The sequence below is a fragment of the Austrofundulus limnaeus genome, unplaced genomic scaffold, assembly GCF_001266775.1.
Source record: "Austrofundulus limnaeus strain Quisiro unplaced genomic scaffold, Austrofundulus_limnaeus-1.0 Scaffold555, whole genome shotgun sequence".
NCBI lineage: Eukaryota > Metazoa > Chordata > Actinopteri > Cyprinodontiformes > Rivulidae > Austrofundulus > Austrofundulus limnaeus.
In genome coordinates, this window is record NW_013952957.1 from 148639 (window position 1) to 155858 (window position 7220).

Below are 7220 nucleotides of genomic sequence, written 5' to 3' on the forward strand. Positions count from 1 at the left end.
TCATTAAGCAGCGCCATCTCTCCTGGGCTTGTCCACCTGCCTTGATCACGTTTGCATTAATAATGCATCGCAGAGTGCAGTAATACAACCATTCCATTCAATGCTCCTCTCAGCCTCTCACTGCCAGCTCTGCCACCACAACACTGAGGGGGTGCACGTGTGTGTGTGTGTGTGTGTGTGCGTGCAATCTTTTTTCTCCTTTATCCGGGGCTCCTGTTGTATCGCCATCCCAAACAACACATTTCTGCTGTGTACACACACCAAAATGGCTTTACCCTCTTTCCCTTCGGGTTCACTAGACTTTGAAAACAATACAGTAGCTTCCGCCGGATGAAAGCTGACCATTTGGAGTCACGGACTGAAAACAAAACCAAACCCAAAAAAAAATAAAAATGTTCGTTCCTCCACCGTTTTTTCCTCTTCCACCCGTCTCGTCCGTCGCGACAATAAAAGACGTGTTTGTTTGTTTGTTTGTTTGTCGGGGACGGGAGACGAGTCCGCCTGATAGGATTCCTTTACGTGCCTTTCAAGGTGACCATGAATTTTAATGCTGCCAGGGGAGTTGTGTTCCCTTCAATTACCGGCCTCGGTTGATGGGGTTGGGGGGGGGGGGGGGGTAGATTGGAGACGATTTGCATAGATTCAGACACCTGTAATTAAATCTAAACGTGGCGCGGCCTCTCTCAAACAGCGGGCTTCATACGTGCAAAGAGGAGCAAAAAGCGGAAGGGAAAAAGACGCCGATTTACGAAGGATCACGGTTGGCGACGTAATTGTCTTTGTGTGGAGGAACAATATATCCAAACAGTCAATAAGGAGAAAGTGAAGCAGGCCCGGCTGCCGCTGCTTGGGTAAATATTACTTATTATTTTCTAATGTAACACTCCTAAGCCTGAGCTCAGATTTCCATTTGGAAGCAAACATTAAGGCGATTCCGGAGCCATCCAAATGTCCAAGTAATTAATGTTACCGCGCACGCCCAAGATATTAGAATGTTAACAGTGTTGGAGCCATGTGATTCTGAATACAGAGTGAGAGCTTTATTACTGCGGCCCAGACAGGGGGTGACATCCCTCCTAATTGGGGACATCAGAGTTCCTGCTGCTGCGTCTTATCCTCAGTTCAGATCCTTCTTTTTTTTAATTTATTCACTTTTCTTTCTCCCCCTTTTCTTTCTCTCCCTCTTGCTCCTTATCACTGGGATCTGCTCTCATTAGCAGGCAGCCCCCCCCACCCTTACCCCCCACTCGTTTGCATTTCAAGTGCCGGCGCTGCGCAGGAGCAGTCCCACATTTCTGTCAGGAAAGGGAGACAGAAGAGAGACAGAGAGGGAGGGGAGGGGNGGGGAGGGGAGGGGGTAGGAAACATCGCACACAGTTGATGCTTCATCACGAGCGCCGCATCCCGACATCTGGGGCCGTCTTTTTTTCCCATGAGCACCAGTGTGTCATTAACAGGATTAATCTGGGCCCTAATTTCCTAATGATCGCTGTTTTAATGTACGTGAACGAGCGCAGTCTCTTGACTCATTACCGCCAATTTGCCTGAGACACACATAATCAGACTCCCTAACAACCCACCGACATTTATTTTTGCTAATACGTTTTCTTCTTCTTCTTCTTCTTCCCCTCTTCCACTGTGGGTAAAGCAAACACGGTTTTACTTCTGGCTGAGTGGATTACCAATCAGTGCTTGCTGTACACTTTAGCAACTCTAAATAACATGCAAATGAGCAGAATCTCCTTCCTGTCTGATTGCGTGACCCGCTGCTACTGTACGACGTTCAAAATCAGGCCCCTTCATGCCATTAATCATGAATTAGCAACATCTGCGACTACAAACTCCTCGGCCGTAATGCTCTTCAGCAAAACCAGCAAACGGCACATTGTGGTTTTGGAAATTAAGCCCACTTAAACGTCAGCGAGTGTAGCACAGATTGGGGGAAGTGGTCTGGGTTTTTGTGGCCTGTGGTACGGCCCCGGTCCTGTAAACCCCCTTAGATGTATTCAAGCCCCGGGGCAGCTGCAGGGCAGACCTGTGAAACCTGGCCACGCTGTCCTGGTTGAAGGGGAAAAGTCTCAAGGATCTTCACCCCAGGAGGATCATGCACGGCTTCTGTGACAGTTGACCTTTAACCCACCCCTCCTACAAACCCCCGCAGCCTCAGGCCTCTGCAGAAGCCAAAAATACTAAAAAATAAAAAAATAGGATTCCTGTGTCATGTCACAAAGTGGAACCTGAGCTGAGAGTGAGGGCGACACACTTTTTAATGTAAATTAGTTTTGATTTGGAACATGAAGGCTGCTTTCTGGTTTGTAACGCGCTCGCTGAAGGACAGTTTTGTGAGATTTGTGTCGTGTCAAGCATTAGCAATAAAAACACTCCATTTCAGAGGCCCTCCTGAAGAGACGAGGCTCTGCTTCTGGAGTTATTCAACACAAACTAAAGACCATTTCATGATTCAAGGGCTGAACTTTTTTGCTTGAATGTCCTTATTTTCCTCTGGGTAAGAATTCAACAATCAGTTTGAGGGTTAAGTGTAAGATAATCCTTGTTTTGCGCGTTGGTAAAATAATAAAATTTGTTCTGGAATGTATTTCCTTCTTCACTGTGATATTTTGACATTTCGCATCACATAATCTTTGAGAAATGGACAAAAATCTGTTTACTCACTTTACATATTGGTACAATCAACTTAAAGAACTATGTTCTATTTTTATAACACACATTTCTATCCACTCAATATGTTTAAAAACTCTAATATTTCTGCTGTATTTGCAAATCCTATGGTGGGAAAAACAGCCATTTTTAAGAACTCTTTCCATAATTGGTTTTTTGAAAGCGCGATTATATATGCATCTATGTGGACTCAAACTATAATTTTAGCAAACGTTACCTAACTCAGTTTATTCTGATCCTGTTAACATTCACTTTTAAAAAATTATCATGAATAAAGGGTATAAATGTAAAGCATTTTTAAAAATACAGTACGGATTGCGTCCTTTTAAGTAAAGGGACTTGCTATGAAAATTAGCCTTTGGCTAACTTCGGTACATTTCTGTATGATCTTTTAAAATGTTGAATAAAATAAATTGTCCTTTTTAAAACTAATAAATGAAATAGAAAACATTAGCTACAGTTGTTTGAGTTGAATTGTTAGCCAAGCTCAAACAGGTCTGTATTTGACGCATTGAACACTGCGCTGTAGCGCACCTTCAAATTTTTGTAAATCTGCACATCTGCATTCCTTTAAATTTCATTTACATAACATTTCAAGAGTTATAAAGTGTACTGCCACGTGTTCTTTCAGAGAATACTACAACAACGTATTAGCGTCAAGAATAAACACCTGCACCACTTGCATAATGCGTGTCATCAGCTGAGCTCAAAAGTGCGACTATAACCGAGCCTTAAGAATGTTCTTGATCTGTATTTTGATGTGTCAGTAATGCAAACACTCTCGCCACCTAGTGGTGGAGAATTGGTATTTCAGCATTTTTGCTAAAATCATTTAAGCATTGTTTTAAACAGAAATTTATATATAAGAAAAAATCCAGTGTAGTATAGATCAGTGGTTCCCAAACTTTTTAGCTTTTTGACCCACAAAATACCAGCAGCAGAGACCTGTGACCCCAAGAGTTGTTGGTTGAAAAACATGGTTTTCACATTAAAAAACAAGAACATAATAACAATATTTATTACTCTCTTTTTGTCCATTTTAAGTCCACTAACTTTACTCTTTTGTAGCAACAAAGGCAAAAAAGTTTTTAGTTGTAACGTTTTAGTGTAAGTAATTCAGAAAATCTTTTCAGGACCCCACCTTGATGTTTCGGGACCCCACTGTGGGTCCCGACCCCAACTTTGGGAACCACTGGTATAGATAGAGCCGTAGTGTGGATAACTTTGGTCGCAACTTTGGTAGCCTAACCTAACTAATACAGTTTTAACAGCAAAAGAAGTTTGGTGAAAAAATGTGCTTCTTAAATATAGAATGCACTGAAGCCAAACTGCATGCTTTAATATTATGTGCAAGAGAAAGGTTTTACATAGTTTAATTTCACTATAGCTCGTAAAAGAACATATTGGTTGTTCCTGCCCTAAATTATCAGCTGTCATGCTGTTGAGTAAAATAACAAATCAATAGTCATTTGGGTCATTCAATGAGCATTTGTGTTTGAGGATGAACTGATGACAGACACTACACTGCAAAAAATGTTCACCTAACCAAGTTTTAAAATCTTATATCCAGGCAAAAAGTCTTTTTGATCTTGTTTTGAGACTGATTTACTAAACAAGAACTGATTGTGTAAGAATAATAATAATCTTGTTTTCAGAATGTGTAAGATTATTTGTCTTGTTAGTCTGAAAATTTGACTCAAATTAAGTCCAAAATTTTCTGCCAATGGAGTAAGAAATTTTTACTTGGTAAGATTCTTGAAATATTTGATTTGACTCAGTTTTTTTCTTATTTTAAAAATCTTACCAAGTAATATGTTCTTACTCCATTGGCAGAAAATATTTACTGAATTTGAGCCAAATTTTCAGGCTGACAAGACAAATAATCTCACACATTCTGAAAACAAGATTATTATTCTTACACAATCAGTCCTTGTTTGTTAAATTTGTCTCAAAAACAAGATCAAAAAGACTTTTTGGCTGGATATAAGATTTTAAAACTTGGTAAGATGGACAGTTTTTGCAGTGTATTATGTCAGTCTCTTAAAGCAAAAGTACCTTTTTTGTCATTTAAAACCTGTCAAGATTATAGCTTTGTGTGAAATTTAGAATTTGATATTAGATATGTCACAATGTCTTGTGGGAATAAATAAAATTAGTAAAATTATGAGCAGCTTTATTTGAGATGCAAACTGATTCCCAAACGGAAAAAAATAACGATTTACAACTTTGTTAGTGCACGTCTGCAAACGAGAGGTAAACCTGTGTCTTCAAACTGCTTCTGCACAGCTGCCAGTAACTCAACACACAGACCGAATGTATGAAAATTTGTTCCAAAGACATTTCAACACAGCGGATATTTGATTTCACCTGTGACGGAATATTAATTAAAGTCCTTTAAATGCCAGCCTGCTAATTGGTTTGCACCTGCACACGAGGAGCAGATTTCATGATTAATGTTACCCCCGGCTCACCTCTCTATCCTCGGTAAAAACTCCTGGTACAAGGAGAGGAGTGCAGAGTAAATATTGAATGTGGGACTAAACTCGAAGTGTACATGGCAGAGCAGGGGAGGAAGATGTGTGAGAGTTGAGAAGCTGTCCTAATTAAGAAGCTGTAATCAGGCTCGGAGCTAGAGGGTAACTCCCAGGGTGTCGTTTGTGATATTAAACCATGCCATCCTCCTCCTTCTGCTTGTTGTGCCTCACTGGCTGAAGCTAATCCCTTTTAATATCGCTGCAAATATGCAAATGGCCGTTTTAATATACCGAACCTTCGATAGCTATCCACTTTTAATTCAACAAAAGTCAAGAGCGAGACCTTGTCAGTCAAACTCCCATTCCCCTCATAACAACACTAATGTTCTCTCATTACGCACAGTCCAACTAATTAAAGGGAAGTTTGAGTGGAGAAGGATTTGTGGCTCCCAGGAGAAGGCAGGACATGGCTTTTGCCACTTAGTAGTGCTGGCCTAAGGCGCTTCAGAAAGTTGTTTGCTCAAACAAGTCCTCATATAATAACACACACGCACACAGAAAAAATGAAAATGCACACAACAAACCTGCTCAGGTCCGGTCTAGACCATTTCCCCTGGCAGGTGCAATACTCTCCATGTGAGCAGTGCTGGAAAGAAAAGCTCAGCAGAACTGTCGGTGGATAGATGACGCAGTTTGTGAGCCGGGAGGTTCAAAAGGCCAAGTACCCCACAATGAGATAGCTGCATTTATGTCCTCGCAACACAATTCATAAATAATGGATGAATCTGAAGATCTGCGGCACCCAGTGCATCTACATGTCACAAGTGACTCAATGATGATACCATAAAGCAGAGCTAAAGTGGTTTAAGGTCTGTTCTGTGGAAGTCTCGGGATAAAGAGGGCTAAGAGAACCAAGGGACACACTTCCTCTAGTTTTTACCCTGCCGCCTGTGGGGAATAATGCAAGAAGAAAAACTCTGCTCTGGGCTGCTTAACCTTCCGACTAAAAGCAACGCCGGAACAGCCTTACTGTGAGCTCGTGGTGGAAGTTTGATCCAGATCTGCCGAAGAATCCTCGGCTCGTTTCAGCAACAGTGGAACAAATAGGTGGCTGAACATCCCAGTAACCCCACAGTGTGTTCTGATCAATTAACTCTGAACACTGGAAGCAATAATAAATCAGAGAGATGGCTCATGAAGGTTTTTCTGCGACAAAGAGTCATAACTCCAAATTTCTCAAATCAAACGAAACCTTGTCGACGAAATTCCACAAGTTGTGGTTTTGGGACATTTAACAGCAATTCTAGGAAAAATCTAAGATGTTTTTGAAACTATATTACAGGTGCAATTCTTCGAAAAACAAACATTAATTTGATCATTTCATCAGCTGAGCTCAGAAAAGCCGCACTGCAGTGATGAGTTGTGGTCTCTAATGTATAAATCAAACATAGTATAAAGGCTTTTAAACAAGAAACATAGATATCGTAGTTTTTTGGACCAAGGCTGGTTTTGTCGTTGAAACACATTTTCCCTAAAAAAAAAAAAACTAAAAAAATAAAAAAAAAATTCTCTATAATTATATCATATCAAAATACAGAGGAAGAATTTTCTTACCGTACTGTTGCAACCTTAGTGGTTTTGTCTATTTGGTATTCAAACCCCTTTAGCAAAACTTTGACAATAATACAACCACATGAAAAATTTGTAAACAAGATTGTTGTAACAATGCTTCTTGGTAATAAATCTTATAACATTGGAAAGTCTGTTAATGTCTATTTTAAATTGTGGCACATTTGTAAGGAACATGCATTTGAGGGATGAGCAGTAGAGCTGAGTAAAGTAAAGTAAAGTAAAGTAATATGATAAGAAAAAAAAACAATAAAAAAAACAAAAATACTAATGGGCCTGTCCCAAACTCGGTCCTTTGCATTTAGTGTCAGGAGCCGTTCAAAAGATTGTTTGTGAACGTCACATTTCTATTAGTTACAACAGTTCAGTTGGTCCATATACAGCGGGTAAAATAAGTATTGAACACGTCACCTTTTTTCTCAGTAAATATATTACTAG